We start from the raw sequence: 19551 nt of genomic DNA on the forward strand, positions 1-19551 counted from the left end.
TCCATCTTCAGTAACGTCTTCGAATCCATCCTCTCCCGTCGTATCCATCGCCATCTTAATCAGCACCACCTTCTCCCCCTTACCCAATGTGGATTCTGACCCTCCTTCTCCCCCAAAGACCAACTCCTTAACCTCATTCCCTTCAATTTAATTCTAGTCGCTCCGCCATTTTTGTTTCCCTTGACCTCCAAAATGCATACGACTCTGTGTGGCATCCCAGTCTCATCTTTCAACTCCAAACCTACGCCCTGCCTATCAGTTTTGTCTGTCTGGTCGCTTCCTTCCTATCACGCCGTCCTTCTTATGTCACCCTCTACAATACCACCTCCAGTATCTTTTATCCCACCGCTGGCGTCTCCCAAGCTCCACGCTTTCCCCTCTTCTGTATCTCATGTACACTACCGATATGCCCAAGCTGCCTCACCTGCACACCTCCTCCATGGCACCGTCTTCCTGGCTCTATATCCTACCCTCCAACGGTCCCAACAAACCCTCCAAACCCTAATCCATCCTATCCTTTGTTATTCCAGCATTGCCTGGATCTCCCCACTTTTATAAGGCCAACCAAATCCTTGAACATCGCATGCTCTGCCGTGCCTTCTGTATATGCCTTCGATCTCCCACACAGATCCTGTACGAACTAATCCTGTCCCCTCCCCCCCTTCTCCTTTTCCTCCAACATATCTGCATCCTTTACACTGTCAGCAGGCTTGATCCCCCCACCCCCTTGTATCCTCCTTCCTCTCCAACCCCCACCCATTTCCGCATCTCTGTCATTGTATCCCACCCTCTCTACACCTCCACACCCTCCATATCCTTCATCAGGGAAATTTCTAGCACTTCCCGCTCCCGGATGATAAACTTTACTGACATCTACTATTTTTACCAACTGTAGCCTGGCCTTGTTTCCTCCCCCTCCCCAGGGCCCCTCTTTCCCATCTCCTCCTTGCCCGTTAGCAGTTTTCCCCCTTCCCCCACCCCTGAGTCTCTGCATTCCCTCCTCTGCTGTTATCCTCTCCCATCCTTCCCTCCGGGGCCCCCTTCGGTATGCCCCACCCACCCCCAATTGCCCATCCCCTTGCTCTATCCCCTTTCTTGCACTGCCTCTGCCCCCTATCCCTATTCCATTCTCCCTCGCCACCCTACCCCTTGCAGATGGTCCAAGTTTTTTATTCATGGTCAAGTGTGCTGTGTCAGTGTTTACTTTGGTGCAGTTCTACAGCGTCGTCAAAGGGTGTGGTTTTTTAACTTCGTGCTAGTTTTGATGTCCATGATTTTTCCATGTTGCACCACCCATCATGTGGCTGTTTTAATCGTTCTGCGGTTTGTTCTTCTCCAGCTGTACGTGGACTTGTGTCTTTCAATACTCAAAGTGTGTGGTTTTTGTGTAAAATATTTTATTAATCACCATTTTACAGTAACCTTTTTTTGTATACTTTCTCCTATTGTGTTCCCCCTTGCTTATGTCTATGTTCATCCTTGTTTTAAATGTCCTGCTATAAGCTTGTGACATCTCTCAGCTGAAGAGCAGCCCATACGTTGCTGCCAGCTCTCCCCAAATGGGAATTTAAATCACAATAAAGAAGAAAAATAAAAGTAGCCGCGGCCGCACTAGAAGACGAGGCGACATCCAAAGGCTTTATCTGTGACCTATGAACTGTTATGTTTTGCTTGCAATGAAATTGAATATACCAAAGGACGTTGATTATTTGCTTGTCGCCAACTGCTTGCGACACCTCTTTGTATACACACAAAGTTAAGTATTGCCAATTTAACTTACTGTAATTTAACTCCATTAATAAGATATGCTTGAATTGTTGCCTAGCTATACGGGAAAACAACTTTCCAGGCACCCTATATTAGACGAGTGGGCAGGATACGACATATGCCATTTACTTCCAGAATGTAGTTTAAATAACCACCCACATTTTAACTAAGAAAATGGTCCCATGTTGTATCCCCGTTACACTAAAACCTTGCAAAATACATCATATGACGTCAACATTATGTACCACCTTCCATCCTACAGCACCCACAGGGACCAGAAATTTGGGAACAACTCAGTCTCATGTGGTGCAGTAACATCTATTATTACTATTATTAGCCTTTGCAAAAGAGCGTTTACGTTAGCTTCAGACTTATTACAAACCTCTTTTTGTGGTTTGTAATCGTTGAAGAGCAAAGCAGCAAGCTGTTGTTCTTCCATTCAACCCAGAATGTGCGACAGCAAGAAATAACAATAAGGAAAGGAAAATAACCATTCGCAGAGCAATCACACAATTTGACGATAGCGAAGGGAAAGTGTGATCTGCAGATTGTATAAATATAACCATCTGATAGAGCTTGCTTATAATTCACATTCTACATGCAAGTTAACTTGTGTCTAGATAAATGACAACGGTTTCTAAACATCACTGAATTATGTTAAGTATACGGCAAGTCTTAAGAATTGAAAGTTCTGAACTTTTTTTCTGCAAAGGCAGATGAGGTAACAGACGACGTATTTTGTTGCTAGTGTCCAGACAATAACATCGAAACGGGGAATGTATACAGTACTATGGGAGTCCTTTATCACCTGTAGTCGTAGCAGTCTACAGCTGACATTTATAACCATTGTTGAATTGTGTATTACTTTATGCGGGGAGAATTCAGTAAGTGATGCAACAAATTTTCTTTTTGAAAGCAGGTTGGTTTTTTCCAGAGTTCCGGAGTTCAGAGAAAAAAATTGTTCAAATGGCTCTGAGCACTATGGGACTTAACTCCTCAGGTCATCAGTCCTCTAGAACTTAGAACTACTTAAACCTAACCAACCTAAGGACATCACACACATCCATGCCCGAGGCAGGATTCGAACCTGCGACCGTAGCGGTCACGTGGTTCCAGACTGTAGCGCCTAGAACCGCTCGGCCACTCTGGCCAGCAGAGTTCAGAGAGAATTATATTATTCCCCATTTTTTTGGCTACAAAACCCTATTACTTAACATAATATCCGCTCAACACGATGGCTTTACGCCGCCGTACTGGGAGAGCCAGTATGCCCGCATGGTACCACCGTACGTGCCGACGTCGGAGCCAGCGTCTTGCTGTGTCAATAACCTCCCCATGACGCACGCATTACTCCCAGCGGAGTGCATCCTTCATTGGGCCAAACAGATAGATATCGGAAGCAGCGAGATCTGGGCTATAGGGTGGATCAGGAAGAACAGTGCAATGAAGTTTCGTGAGGTCCTCTCAGATGCACAGACATACATGAGGCCTTGCTTTGTGAAAGGGAAGGAGAAGTAGGAAAAGAAGGAGAATCATCACCTCGAATGAGAGTTTTCTCAGGTTCAACATTGCAGGAGTGACAGCTGTGTGCGGCCGGCCGGCACGCGAGAGATCGGACAGATATGCGCGACCTTGTTGCGGGCATGACGGACCCTTCGCCCAACAGCTCACCGTGCTTTTGACCACTGGCCAGGTCTCCGTAGATATTCTGCAAGCGCCTATGAATATCTCCGATGTCCTGGTTTCCTCTCCTTGGAACTCACGTCCATTACAGATACCATTTTGAAGGCTACATATAGAGTCGTCACCTATCGAAACTACTTGAAACTGCACATTCCAAAATGTCCCACAACTTCTGCATTCTTTCAATCAAAACTGGAACCGAAAATAATGTGTTGCATTACTTATTGGACGCGCCTCTTATGTTGCGGACGCTCCATTGGGACTGTGGAGTAAAAATTGAGTTTCGTATAAATATCGCAAGGTATAATCAGATGGTCCGATTATAAACATAATCGCTTCTAACCACACGACTTTTATTTGTGTGTAGTTTACCTTTTTGGTAGCATCTACGTGGTTTTGTTAACGATTATTATAAATCTGTTACGACTACATCACGACTGCAATCGACAAATGACAGTAGTCGACTTCTTCAACGCTGCATTGAAGTCACCTGAAGATACGACTAGTAAACCGCATATACTGATCCATTATTTGAGGGGCTATGGAATACCTATATTAAAGGCAGCATTAGATAACCGAAGAGATAGCAGTGTGGAACGTTATTCCGAAGTGCGGAGATGATTACTAACTGATCTGAGATCCTGATGTGTGGAGATATCAGTAGAACACCTCATTCTAAAATGGTAAAGGAGAACTTAGTTTATGTATCTGGATTTCTGCCACGCTGTTCTTTAAGCATCCAGTAGCTGATAAATCCACATACGTGGTCATTGAGAGAAGCAAGACAAAAACCATAGACTGAATGCAATAAGAATTAACGAAACAACATTTCACGACTGACTTTTGACTGTATTCAGTGGTGATTTCACCCTGGGACAGCACTTCCTGTAGTACGAAATGCTTTCGATTTGCTCTCGAACGGGTCTCTGTTCTGCATTCAGTGTATTCACAATTGCGAATATTGCCAATCATCAGCTGTAGAACGGAATAACGACAATGAAAATTTGTACTGGACTAGGAGTCGAACCCAGATTTCCCACTTATCGCGAGCGATCGCCTTACCATTTTTATACTTGGAGTAGTCCGGTGGGGCCACAGGGGCAGACTGGGCAGGGGTCGAAACCCGAGGCCTAGCCATAGTGACCCACTCACCGGCACTGAGCCTATGGAGCACGGGAATAGGGAGTCGTGGGAATCAACAGAAGTGGAAGGCTTTTTTGTCGTTTACTTATTTTCTGTTTTTTTGTTGTAATTTTCACTGTTATTATGAAATTATGTAGATTATACGTCATCGACAGCGAAATAAATAAATATTTGTTATGTTCCTATAATTTCGCACGTTACAAGCACGCATCTACATACTTTGCCATGACTTACAACCGGAATAGGTTGTATATCATATATATGAATATTTAAAGAAGACTGACATTGTCACGTACACATAGTCAATAATTGTTAACGCTTATTGCATGAAAGGTGACGGAGTGTCTTTATGATGAAAACGGCGTAATGAATGATCGCCTATACTAGTAGAGTTTGTAACGCCAGTGGAAATGAAACGGCAGGCGTAACTCAAGCCCTGAGTGGAGAACCCCGCACAGGTGTGTTGATCCTGCCTCACACAGGAAGTGCCAAGACGGACGGTCTGGGCACCTTAGCGCGGAAGCACAATACGGAGACGGCCAGCCGGTTTTGTAGCAGGGGCCGGACGATAAACGGATAATACTTTGGAAACTGAAAATCTTAGACGCAGCAGAGAGGAACGAGGAAGCGTTACATCGGAAATCGTAGGCTGGGTTATTTCTGAGGATTTTTACTCTGAGAAGCATACCATTGTATGAGTATAGGTATTTCCTCGCAAACTTCCCGCGCTGCGCGACAAAAGACTAAAATATGGTTGGTCGGCGTACGGAAGAATCTATAGAGAGGGAGAATATTCCATGGTTTCGAGAATATGATTCATGTCTGGAGTTACGAGGGAGGGGAACCGAGCTTTGCTGCAAAGCCAGACATTTATACTTAAACGTTTGTGATATAAAGGGGTTTTAATCTACATTAAGTGCATAAGCGGAAACAGCATTTATCATTTGGTAGTTAATCATTCATTTATGTTTATGTTTTAATTTGTATGTTAAAAACCAAGAAGGAGGTAATCACCATTAAGAGATCCTAAGGTCTGCTTGATGGGGTTGTCAAACAGGGCCAAATCTTCATTTTCGAGTTCAGAATTTCCGTTGCGCACATTCATTTTACACCCGCCTGGAGTAGATTCTTGGATATTGGGTGAAGAAAAAGAAAAGTAAAAGAAAAAAGAGAAATAAAATCCGTGCATCTACGGGGCGCTCTCCCATCCGCGGAAGTAGGAATCGATCATAGGCGGCTTAGACACAGCCGCGGGGGGGAAGTAGAAACTCTCAGCTCCAGGCAGCCCCGCAACTTAGTGAAGGTCTAACAAAGACCCCTCGGAGATAGTTACCAAATAATGTTAGGTAACGTGTCGTGTTCTGGGCTGTTCGTAAATGGGTCCAGGAGTCGAGGCGGGATTTAGGTCCCGCATGGAAGAGGTAACCGACCGCCCACCCTTTGGCCCACGTAATGTCATGATATTTGGTGGCTGGAACTCTGTTTGTCCTCCGTGTATAGAAAAATTCGTGGTTCGATCGTGTCTGGTGGCACTCGTAGGTAGCAGGCAATGATTTCCTGCACGAAGCGCTAGACGTCTTGCGAAGAGGCACGTGACAGATGGTGGTCACCAGAGTCGAGTTGGTGGTAAAGGAGACAAAGAGGGGAATCTGACAAGTCAATGTTGTGCAGTCGCTGTTTCGTAGCAAATTTCCCGTTGACAATGTGATACCACAGTGCCTGGACGTCCGTAGAGAGGAAGGACTGGTGGATAGTTGTCCACACTATGGGCCATTGGATGGAGGGATGTTAGGTCTCTGGTCACATGCAGGGAAATACGGAGCACTAGTAGGCTGTAGAAATCCTTAGAACTGGGTGGCGACTTATCTTGGAGACTGGTATGTGTGTAACTGTAGTCGGTGAAGAAGGTCGTAATGTGAGACAAATGAGGCACATGTGGCCGACAGACACCGGTGGTGAAATGGACGCAGGCAGGAGGATCTCAAGCAAGCTGCGTGCTAGAGATGTGCCCCGTCCGGTCTTCTCATGGTACTCATATACAAGGCTGCAGCTCGCATACGGACGTTGAGCACGAGGCCACCATCCCATGGGGCAGGGTAAGCGTCTCATAACGGAATTTGAACACAGAACCAAGTGCACTGAAGTCACTTGACTATCCGTGGACGACACACGGCCAGACCCAGATACACAGTTCAGTATATCGTCAACCATTCGTCTGCAACCTGTACTCGTACGTCCATAATCCATATTTTCATACAGGTGAGACATTTTACAAGAAAATCGTTTGCCCTGTGTCGGCGGATCAGTACGATATTGCAGTGCCTATGTTATTCTCAATTACAATGCATGCGTGTCCAAAGGCCGGCCGTAGTGGCCGAGAGGTTCTAGGCACTTCAGTCTGGAACCGCGCGACCGCTACGGTCGCAGGTTCGAATCCTGCCTCGGGCATGGATGTGTGTGATGTCCTTAGGTTAGTTAGGTTAAAGTAGTTCTAAGTTCTAGGGGACTGAAGACCTCAGATGTTAAGTCTTATAGTGCTCAGAGCCATTGAACCATGTCCGAAGGAACTTAGCATCGTAATTCAAAATAACGCAGACTCTGCAATATCGTATGGGTCTGTATTCCTCCTGCATGTAAGGTAAACACGAAATCTCCCTCACATAAAGCCACGTCTTTGCCGAAATTCCTCTGAGCCAGGATCTTGTCCATGAATCTCGAAGCAGAAACATAATAGAGTAGTGAGACTGAACTCTAACATCATTAACTTCTTCCTCAAAATGTTTTGTTCTCTGCCATGGAGTAGGTTAGGTCATGCACTTGCGAACACAGCTCTCCTGTAACTTGTGATTAATTCGTTTGTGTCAGAGAAACGGTTTCTTCTGAAGTCAACTGTAACCGATTTGAGTTTATCCATCATATACTTTGCACTATAGTTGAGGCGTTAGGTATTAAACGAAGTATTTCTAAGTTTCAAAAATCTACGGATGACGAAATGAATAAGCAGGTACTGCCTCAACACGAATAAATACTTTGGCTGCTCCTCCGTTAGCAGGCAGTAAAGTGTTAAATCTCTCGTTTTCGTACGAGCTAAGAGCATCTTACCAGGTCTCTGACCATATGTTTCACAGCGGGTGACCAAACTTCATGCAGTCAGTGGAACATGTGGTCGTTTTCTAACAGCTGAAGCCTTACAGTCAACTCGGGAGAAAATTGCCGTGGAAGTCGGGATTCGGTTGTGATGAACTGGTTTGACAGACGCAGAGGATTGTGATGTCGGAAAGAGGTGGAAGTGATCTATAATCTCTTTTGCAAGTCGTGAGCAAAGCTAATTCAGGCAACATATTGAAGGTCACGTAGAAAAGGCACTCCAAAGTCATCCTTGTTTTGGCTGTGGTAGATTTAAGAAAATGCGAATTACTCTTGCAGTTTCCGAGCGTTGTAAGAGTTTCATATTAACGCCAGAAGGCCCAGCTTCATGTAAGGTCACCTGTGATGTACAGCTATTCAACAGGTAACAGCACGTGCACGAACAAGAATTCAAAAAAGCAGAAATTGCCTCCATATACCGGAGACCAAATCTTTTGAATACGGATTTTGTTCATACAAATAATTTGTTGTACACTGACGGCAGTTTTGGATGTCTTAGTCTGAATAAAGTGTATAAACGTTGAATATATTAGGACTCTCTACTTCTTATAGTGTAGATAAACTGTAGTTTTCATGCCTTCCTAATAGACAGAATTTGTGGTTATCGATGGTTGCACGATTAAAAGAACAACATTGTTCCCATGAGCCTTCAGTTTCCTGTCTTTGACTAATTTCTCAGGCTTTTAACATTCCCACCCCGTTAAAACATATTTCACATTAATATAATCCTAGTAACTCGACACTATATATTTAAAACTTCTCACTTGTATATTATCAGACGCTATAGAAATAGACCCAGTTCGTCGTTAGAGTAACAACTTGGCAACATCTAAGAAGACACACGTAACCTCCGCCACTGATGTATTTGAACTTCTCCAACAATTCAACTTCCCAACATCTAAGAAGACACACGTAACCTCCGCCGCTGATGTATTTAAACTTTCCCAGCAATTACCGCTTTTCATTTATCTGTTACCGTATCATACACTATTGATTTTTTACGAAACTTTTTATAACATTTTTAATTATCATTTTCTGTCATTCGATGTGTTTAATAAAGTAACTTTTACATTATTAAAAGAAATTTAACTGTTGTGTGTGTAGTTTCATCCGCTTTTTAATTCCAAAGAGTATTGTGTAACATTTGTTTTCTAAAAATAAAGTTCATTTGATACAGAAATCACGCGTGTATGGTATCAACATTAAATAGCTCGTGGTAATGTGTAGTTTTCCTGATGTCTTGAACTTGTGTGTTTTCGAAAAATTAATCCGAGAAAAGCGAGTACGTCTTATTAACACCCCAAAACATCGAGTATGAAGGGGTATCAAATGAAAGCCGATCAACCAGGGAATGGTTCCATTCAAAAGTAATCATCACACGTTTATCCTAGAGATTGACGAGACGATCTACTCCAGTTTCATAGGACGCGGTTGGCCGCTGGCGAATCGACAACAGCACACACTCTTGCACTTCCTCGTCCGTCTGAAACCGCTGTTCACGCATGTCTTTCTTGAGGTCACCAAAGATGTGTAAATCACACAGTGAAAGGTCCGGCCTATACGGAGGATGTTGCTCTGTTCAAACCGAATCGCCTATGCGTGGTCTTCGTCCGTTTGGCAGTATGAGGACGAGCTTTGTCATCCAACAGGATGATTCCTCTGCTCGTCCAGTTCCTTTAGCGTGGGGCCACTATCATTCCCCTAAGCTACGAAGATACGTCGCAGAAACTAAGACGCGCCATAAAGTTAAAACGCTCAGGAATGCTGTCGGACAGAATAATCCTCTCGTATCGTCCCTGAAATGCTGTAGGGAGCTGGTGTGAAGTGGTAGGATACCAGTCCACAATTCTGTTAACAAATTTAATAAAAAATAAACCACTTTATTGCCACGTCAAAAAGATCTATAAAAATCTCAGCAACTACCATCAGAATTTAAATTACTAGTGACTTTTTCTTTGGGAAACAATGCAACTGATGGTACAATTAAAAAAAACTATAAATAACATTTAAGGAAAAAATCTTAGAAAAGAACAGTTTTCTGAAATCTTGACGTTAAATGTAAGCGTTAACATGGATGTTTAATAAGACCAATAACGTGACGTTTAACAATATAGTCCATATTTAAGCCTTAGGGATCTCCAGAAACGATTAACAGACAATTAACACACGACTCTCACTGGCAAAAAAAAAAAAAACACATCGCAAGTAATTAGGAAAAACAATCCAAGTAAACAGTTCAAAAGCCAAGATCGCTTAAACACTGTTTACTAGATGACCGGTTTCAACACACTAAAGGTGCCATGATCGGATCTGTGAAGATATAACATGACAGGTTTGAGGGAGAGCTTACATGAGTAACACTATATACATTACTATTAGTACAGCACCACATACCTGGATGTAGCTTAACATGCATAAATCATTTGGATATAACGATACATGAGGCAGACCAGCTGATACAAAATCATTGTCACAGAAATAAAAATTAAAAAACAACTGCTCTCATGGTCATTCTATTCCATGAGATATATAAAACCGAAGTCACCAGATAAAACTATTTGACACATGACCACAGCTCGACAAACAACGGTCGCGACAAGAAAACACCACAGCGCTACAGTGGACATAGGGTTCTTCCGAGTGATCTAAATCCAGGCACAAGTAGGCGCACGAGCAACACACCGAAATAAGTTGTACACTGGGCAGTCTCCACTGATCCTGCCGACACGGGACATCATCACGTAATCCGCTGCGACAAACATTTCAGATGCAGCAGAGCGCCAAGGACCTTTTCGGCAAAGACGTCACGACGCTTACTACCCACCGTCCCACACAATCCGCTTGACACCCGATCACTGACAGAAAGCAACTATACCCGCGGTCGCACTTGAATGGACGTCATCGTCACAGCGCTTCCTTCTGGCTGCGGAAAATCGCTCAGACTATACCACCGCCAGTGATGCAACTAGCCAGACGGATCGATCGATATTGGATAGCGCCAGGATATACTCTCATTGCATCGTCTCCCATTTAGATAAATTTCTTTACGCCTGTGGTGAAATGCAATGAAATGATCATGTGGCATTGCTGGTCTCGAGACCCCAACCAGGGAAGTTCAACTGCACTGCTGCAAGTCTTATTTTAGGTGACATCACACTGGGCGACTAGCGAGTCGGTGATGATGAGATGATGAAAAGGACAACACAACAGCCAGTCCACAGACGGAGAAAATACCCAACCCGGTCGGGAATCGAAACTGAACATACTCCATAGCTAGCAAACATGTTACCCCTCAGCTAAGGAGGCGGAAAACGCATGTGGTGATGGTTTTGAATGGAACCATTTCATATATCCCTTACGGCGGGTATTCAATTTTCGTTTGACTGACCCTTTTATGTACTGAAGATAAAATGACAGTTTCAGAATACCATAATGACATTGTATAAATTGAAAAACGCAAATATATCATATGCTTTAGTAATCCAAGGTGTCGTATATTCTAACTGTTTATATCTAAGACACTTACATTTCGGTAGTTGGTTGGCTGATTTGGGGGAGAGGACCAAACAGCGAGGTCATCGGTCTCATCGGGTAAGGGAAGAAAGTCGACCGTGTCCTTTCAAAGGAACCATGCCGGTATTTGCCTGAACCCATTTAGGGAAATCACTGAAAATGTTAATCAGGATGGCGGGGCAACGGTTTGAATCGTCGTCCTTGCGGATGCGAGTCCAGTGTGCTAACCACTGTGCCACCTCGCTCTGCATGTCACTCAGTCGGCTGTAGAATGTAAGTAACTATCATATTTTGGACCTCTTTTTGGCACAATGTAGATTACATTTTTGATTTACACGAACAACAGAAACGTTTAATTATTATTCTGTTTCGGCTTCAGAGGTTAGGACTTTTGAACATCGTCCTTTCTGCTATGTAAATTGAAGGTGGAGGAAGATGGAAGGAAAGTAAAGGAAGGGAATTGATGATACAAGTGGCATCGAGACTTGCTGGACCAGGTCTCAAAGCCGGGATTTTCTACTTAGTAAGCAATTAAGTTAACCACTGCGCTACCCGGAAAAAGTGCTAATCGCCAAAGCGCGGACAATCAAATCACGCTCCCCGGCCGACCCACACATCCACCAAACGCCACCACTTACCCGCAGTCACCATCCATGTTCTCCGTGCTTGATTACTTTAGATTCCCGCTGGGGCTCTACATCTACATCAATACTCTGGAAATCATATTTAAGTGGCTGGTAGAGGGTTCATCGAACCTCCTTCACAATTCTCTATTATTCCAAACTCGTATAGCGCGCAGACAGAAGGACACCTATATCTTTCCGCGCGAGCTACGATTTCCCTTATTTTATCGTGGTGATCGTTCCTCCCTATGTAGGTCGGTGTCAACAAAGTATTTTCGCATTCGGAGGGGAAAGTTGGTGACTGGAATTTCGTGAGAAGATTCCGTCGCAACGAGAAACACCTTTCTTTTAATGATATCCATCCCAAATCCTGTATCATTTCTGTGACACTCACTCCCATATTTCGCGATAATACAAAACGTGCTGCCTTTCTTTGAACTTTTTCGATGTAGTCCGTCAGTCCTATCTGGTAAGGATCCCACACCGCGCAGCAGTATTCTAAAAGAGGACGGACGAGCGTAGTGTAGGCAGTCTTCTTAGTAGGTCTGTTACATTTTCTAAGTGTCCTGCCAATAAAACGCAGCGTTTGGTTAGCCTTCCCCACAACATTTTCTGTGTGTTCTTTCCAATTTAAGTTGTTCGTAATTGCAATACCTACGTATTTAGTTGAATTTTAGGCTTTTAGATTAGACTGATTTATCGTGTAACCGAAGATTAATGCGTACCGTTTAGCGCTCATGTGGATGATCTCACACTTTTCGTTACTTAGGTTCAACTGACTCTTTTCGCACCATTTAGATATTTTTTTCTAAATCGTTTTGCAGTTTGTTTTGATCTTCTGGTGACTTCATTAGTCGGTAAACGACAGCGTCATCTGCAAACAACTGAAGACGTCTGCTCAGATTGCCTCCCAAATCGTTTATATGGATAAGGAATAGCAAAGGGCCTATAACACTACCTTGGGGAACGCCAGAAATCACTTCTGTTTTACTCGATGACTTTCCGTCAATTACTACGAACTGTAACCTCTCTGACAGGAAATCACAAATCCAGTCACATAACTGAGACGATATCCCATAAGCACGCAATTTCACTACGAGCTGCCTGTGTGGTACAGCGTCAAGAGCCTTCCGGAAATCCATAAATACGGAATCGATCTGAAATCCCTTGTCAGTAGCACTGAACACTTCATGTGAATAAAGAGCTAGTTATGTTTTACAGCAACGATGTTTTCTAAACTCATGTTGACTGTGTGTCAACAGACCGTTTTCTTCGAGGTAATTCATAATGTTCAACACAATATATGTTCTAAAATCCTGCTGCATATCGACGTTAACGATATGGGCCTGTAATTTAGTGGATTACTCCTACTACCTTTCTTGAATATTGGTGTGAACTGTGCAACTTTCCAGTCTTTTGGTACGGATCTTTTGTCGAGCGAACGGTTGTGTATGATTGTTAAGTATGGAGCTAATGCATCAGCATACTCCGAAAGTAAATGTGCAGTTGCACTGACTTTTGTGGATTCATACCACATCGAGGCGTACCAATTCGACGAATGCTTGCTGGCTGTCCTTTCACACATGACTGGAAAACCAGACACCACGCGTTCTCCCAGTCGGTCTTTCTCCTTACTTACATTCCCCCCTTATGTGCCGCCCGAAGTGGCCGAGCGCCTCTAGGCGCTACAGTCTGGAACCGCGCGACCGCTACGGTCGCAGGTTCGAATCCTGCCTCGGACATGGATGTGTGTGATGTCCTTAGGTTAGTTAGGTTTAAGTAGTTCTAAGTTCTAGGAGACTGATGACCTCAGCATTTAAGTCCCATAGTGCTCAGAGCCATTTGAACCATTTTTGAACCCCCTTATGACACCAGTAGCCTATGCTCCTAGTGACAAGCTACTGTCGGGCTTTTCCTGTCCGTTCGCAGTGCACAGTGAATTGGACGCCTGGCCTCGGGACTCGGGCAAAGTAGACCGGACGCGGCGGCCTGGCTAGTAGCTGCAGCTCACCCCCTCGATGCCACGCCACGCCACGTTATCGCGACACGGTCGTGGTGCTGCGGTGCCTGGCTGACCCGACGCGACCGGGCAGCCAATTAGAGGCTGCCGCGCTGTAATTGGCAGTGACTAATTGTGGCGCCTCGTCACTCTCGGGCAGAGGCCTTATCCTCTCTCTGCTACCGTCTCTCCTTACAAGGCGCCCTGCTCCGTCCTACTGCTCATATGGTACTCTGTTGCAGTTTGCCGAACTCTTCGTACTGAAGTTTGTCGTTGCCTTGGTAGAGGTTTCGATGTGACACAGGCATCACCGATTTCCTGCTGTCAGCATTTAAAAAAAATGGCTCTGAGCACTATGGGACATAACTTCTGAGGTCATCAGTCCCCCAGAACTTAGAACTACTTAAACCTAACTAACCTAAGGACGTCACAAACATCCATGCCCGAGGCAGGATTCGAACCTGCGACCGTAGCGCTTGGGCGGTTCCAGACTGTAGCGCCTAGAACCGCTCGGCCACTCCGGCCGGCGTCAGCATTCAAAGACAGACAGCAACACTCTATAGGTTTATGAACGAGATTTCTTCGATATTCTTGTTTATGGCTGCTGTAAATTTGTTAGCTATCTTCTTGCGTAGGCTGTACTTTTGTTTTGAAACAAACATTGTGTTTTATTTTTTTAAAGTCCTGAGAGGTCTTGAAGCCCCAACGGTGAAGACGGGTCGCCGTGTCGTCCTCAGCCCTAAGGCGTCACCGGATGCGGATATGAAGGGTCATGTGGTCAGCACACCTCTCTTTCGGCCGCTGTAAGTTTTCGTGACCACTGCCGCTACTTCTCAGTCAAGTAGGTCATCAGTAACCCTCACAAAGGCTAAGTGCACCTCGCTTGCCAACAACATTGAGCGGACGGTGACCCTTCCAAGCGCTAGCCAAACCAAACAGCTCTTAACTTCCGTGATCTGATAGGAGCCGGTGTTGCCGCTGCGTCAAGGCCGTTGGCATTTCATTATTTAGCCATCACCTAATGTCGCCCTTCAGGCAATGTAATGAAATGAACGTACTACATTGTCGCCCGGGAGTCCTCACCCGGTGATGTTGGTCCGCCTAGTTGCAAGTCTTTTCAGGTGACGCCAGAATGGGTGACTTGCGTGTCGATGATGAAATGATGATGAGGGCAACACAGTCCCCGATCGGAGAAAAACTTCGACCCGGCCGGGAATCGAACACAGGCCCGCTGCACGGCAGTCAGAAGTCAGCTAAGGGGGCGGCACTCTCGGGCAATACTCAGATACATCGCAATAAAATGTTTATGATGTTGTCCACATTATGTGTGTTCCCACGTCAATAGTTACGCTAACGTATTTTAATGTGTTACGTGTGATGATACAGTGACATACCCCTCGTAAAGGATGCAATTATTTCCATTTTACTTATGAGGACACGTCTGTGATGACTGTGCCCTTACATCCCTTGCTTGTGCGAATCTCTCATTAGGGGCGCCAGCACACGTTGCCCTTTCACCACAGTGATGAGCGGACTGTAAATGCTGGAGGCACAACAGCTTTTACTGTGATGTTGCTTGACAATGGCGAGCGGGTAAGATATTAGCTAACTGTTAACTGAAAAAATAAATTACTCTCAAATATTTCATAGGTTCCATAACATAAATTTATTTCATTTATTTATTGACATAACGACTGCAGTAAAAGCACACGGCGACGGTGGGTCGAGGGAAGCGCGTTTTTTCTGCAGAACCTGGGGGAGACATTTCCGGATGGCAGAGTTCTGTAGTCTCTTTGTGCGGGCACTTTGGTTGGCGCCGGTCAGGACGCAGCCTCATCCAGGTAGACTGACTAGCACCGAGAAGTCGCCGCTGCTATGGCCAGCGCATTGTAGACCAGCAATAAAGCAGAGGATGGGCCCTTGTTAGGCAGGAAGCCGACAAAACAACTGTGAGCGTTGTGCGAATTTATGAGGGACAGGCCACTGGCACCCAGGGGTCCAGACTCCTTTACAAAACATATTTATAAAAGCATGAAGCTTTTAGCGAGCTTATGGCCATTCCTTGAAAACTTTGAAATGACGCAACAAGGGAGATAACAAGCTTTTATGGAGGGATGTAGTTCCATCCTGGTCATGTTGTTAGCAAAAGACATGGAAAACGCGTGGGAAAGAGGCTGCGAAGCTGAATCTCTTTTACTTATCTCCTATTTAACTTTAAAGTCTCTGATTGGTGAAATCGGTGTATGCAGAGCAAAGACCGCTCTCCCAGCTTCGAATGCCAGGCTCCAGCTCGTGATTGGCTTGTACTAAAGTGGGGAAAGATGTAAATGTGCTTTGCTACTGACCTGAGGAGGAAGCGGTCAGAAAGTGAAGAGAGGTCAAGAGAGGTCACTCTTCTATTGGTACTTCGCTAGTAAAGAACTGCAGTTCTCTACATAAACGGTGAGACTTGTGTCGTTTGCTAGTGTGCTACTTAGAGCCTATGCCAGTCACCTTCTGAACCGTCAGAGGTACTGCTTCTAGCATCACACACACAATGAGTGATGCGTGGGTGTAGTTATTTGTCTTGAGTCGGCTGCCTAAACATTTGAATATTTCGTCATGCGTAGTTACGGCACGGAGTCAGATTGGTTTGGCAGACTAGCAAATAGGTCCACCTGCACACTGTAATCCACTGGGGTTTCAGAGGCTCATAGGAAAGTACCTGCTTTCCGAATTAACCGAACACGAGACCGCGTACTTGCAATTTTCGGGCGCGTGCCGTCCATGACTTCAATTGCCGAGCGCATCGTTGTGTGCCGCCCTGACCACCAGGATGGTAAAGTACTCGATGCTACGGCGTAGGGTTCCAATATATGTTTCTTAGCACCCTGTTCTTTCGAACCATATTTTGCTTTTTGGAATGGTAGAGTATAGAAGCTTGAAGGTGGTGTAGGTTCAAATGGCTCTGAGCACTATGGGACTTAACAGCTGTGGTCATCAGTCCCCTAGAACTTAGAACTACTTAAACCTAACTAACCTAAGGACATCACACACATCCATGCCCGAGGCAGGATTCGAACCTGCGACCGTAGCAGGCGCGCGGTTCCGGACTGCGCGTCTAGAACCGCGAGACCATCGCGGCCGGCGAAGGTGGTGTAGTTTTTGTGCCATATCCCGGATTCACGTGTATGAAGTGAGATAAAGCGATTAGTGTTCCGGTTAGTGTCGTGTGTCGATCCCCAGCGGATCACTTTGTCCACCATAGAGCCCATGCTAGTGAAAGCGTTTGTCATATAAAGATCTTTGTGTGACATTTCTTTAGTAATTTTTTTTGTCTTGTTATGTTAAGATTGAATAAATCTGTTGTCATTTAGATCACAACTTATCCCTGAGTTCTGATTAACAGTACCTTCCCATTTCTTTTTTATTAAAGTCTAGATCTGAAACGTAAGTAGAAGGTTTTCAGTTGGCGTCCCGTGGCGTCTCTTACATTATTAACGTTATTTTTCAACGGGGGTCACCTTAGCGCAGATATGGGCTACAAATGGAGAAATCTATTGAGACAAAGGGCAGATTATTATTACGCAGGGCTTGTGAACGAGTATCACGGAAACGGCGAAGCTGTTCGAATGTTTATGTGCTACTGCCGTGAGCATCTACGGAAGGAGGTAGAACGACAGTGAAACTACCATTAGGCGCCAAATGGTTGGAGGTCCACGACTTCACAAGACGTGAGGTTCGGAGGCTTGTCTGCTCTGTCAGGTAGGATTGATGGTGATGCGTGACATCTCTTCGGAAAGAGCACACTGCTGGTGCACGCACAAATATTTTGGAGCTCACCATTTACCGTACATTGTTAACACGGAGCTCAGCAACAGACCACCCTTAGGACTTCACATGTTGACCTAACGAAATAGCCCATTACGACTTCAGTAGTCACGGGACCTTGGGAATTCGACCGTCGATCAATGAAAAAGTGTCAGGTCTTCGTGTGAATTACATTTTTGCTGCAGTAGGTCGATGGTCGTCTCCATAAAGGCGATCGTGGAGGTGAACGGCGGCTCGAAACGTGCAGCGCGCCACGGACGCAGGCTGGTGGGAGCAGTATTATGCTATGTGAGATATTCTCCTGCGCTTTCGTGAGACCTGTGTTAGTAATCGAAGACACCCCGACAACTGCGAACCACCTGCATCCGTTCATACTTGTCTTCCCCTACGGCGATGTCATCTTTTAGCAGTATGGTTGTTCGTGCCTCGGAGCCAGGACCGTGCTACAGAGGTTTGAGGAACGTTATAGTGAACTCACGTTGATGTCTCGGAGACCAAATTCGGATCACGTAAATTCTATCGAACCCCTCTGATACTAAAATGTAGACTTTCACGGCCGGAAATGTCATGTCCATTACAATTATCCGGGCTGTTATGCTGTGGTCGGTTGATGAATTCTGTGTCAATTCCCAAAGTTTCGTCCCCGTCTGCGGAGGACATCTTCAAGGGGGTCTGTAGCTCGATGGAAGGTCCAACACCCCCACTGGCTCGGTACTGACTGCCGCGTACGCGCGCTCCCGCGCCGAGGGGTGACGTCACGTGTTTTGAAAGCGTCAGTGCAATTGGCCGCTGTCCGCTGCCGTCGATCGCCATAGCCATCACCCAGTAGTGGACGGGTGGTACACATCTTCTTCAACACCAGCATCCATATACCGTTTAATTTCACTCCCTCCTCCTTTCCTTTGAAATTATCAGCGTGTATGGCGATTACGATAGCCTCCCTGTAGAGCCTTTCGTGATATCCGCTTGTGGCCGCTAGTACTTGCGTCTCCTCGAAACGAATATGGTGGTTACCTGGCTCTAAAGTTTGCTCCGCAACAGCTGATCGTTCCGTTTCTGCTCTTCTAGAATTGCCCTTGTGCCTTTCCAGTACTTTTAGTGGTACCCACATAAGCATCTCCACAGCTGCATAGGGTATTATACACTCCAACTTTTTCCAATGGTTTGCGAGCGTCCTTGGCAGGCTTAAGGTATTCCTGTATCTTCCTGGTGGGCTTGTAAATTACAGTAATATTCCGCTTCGTCAAGATCCTCCCTATTCTTTCCGTTACATTTTCAACAAACGGCAGGAAAACCTTAGATTTTGCAGTAGCCTATACGTCACTATGATTTCTGCGTGGCTGTCTCAACGCACGTTTTATTTCGGCGGACGAATATCCGTTCTTCATTAGTGCATTGTGGAGATGTTCCATCTGAGCGTCGAGCAACTAAGGTTCACAGTTATCAAGACGTTAGTGGACAGAGCTAGAAATATTTGTATCAGCGGTCCATTACGAGACTACTGTGCGTAGGCATCTGAGCCCACATAGCTCCACAAACGTACTAACAAAGCGTCAGTAGCCTGACACTCAGTATCAGTTATGCGTTTCGTTTGAAAGACGGATAAACGAGCTATCAAGCAAGTGGTCATAATTTTTCTATCATCTGCGTATGTTTTGGATAGTCTTGAAAGCCCGAAAACTTGCGATTAACGTTTATAATGTTCTTGGACTTAGCAGCATCGTGCTCAGGGAAATTGCCATTTCGAGATTATTTTCACATTTCGAACAGATGTGAAGAAGGATTTCGAGAATGTCACGCACCAAAAGTTTAGTTTGGAGTGCCGTCATGCAGCAGACCTTCATCTGGGTTCCAGTGCTCCAGAAG

The sequence above is a fragment of the Schistocerca serialis genome, chromosome 4, assembly GCF_023864345.2.
Source record: "Schistocerca serialis cubense isolate TAMUIC-IGC-003099 chromosome 4, iqSchSeri2.2, whole genome shotgun sequence".
NCBI lineage: Eukaryota > Metazoa > Arthropoda > Insecta > Orthoptera > Acrididae > Schistocerca > Schistocerca serialis.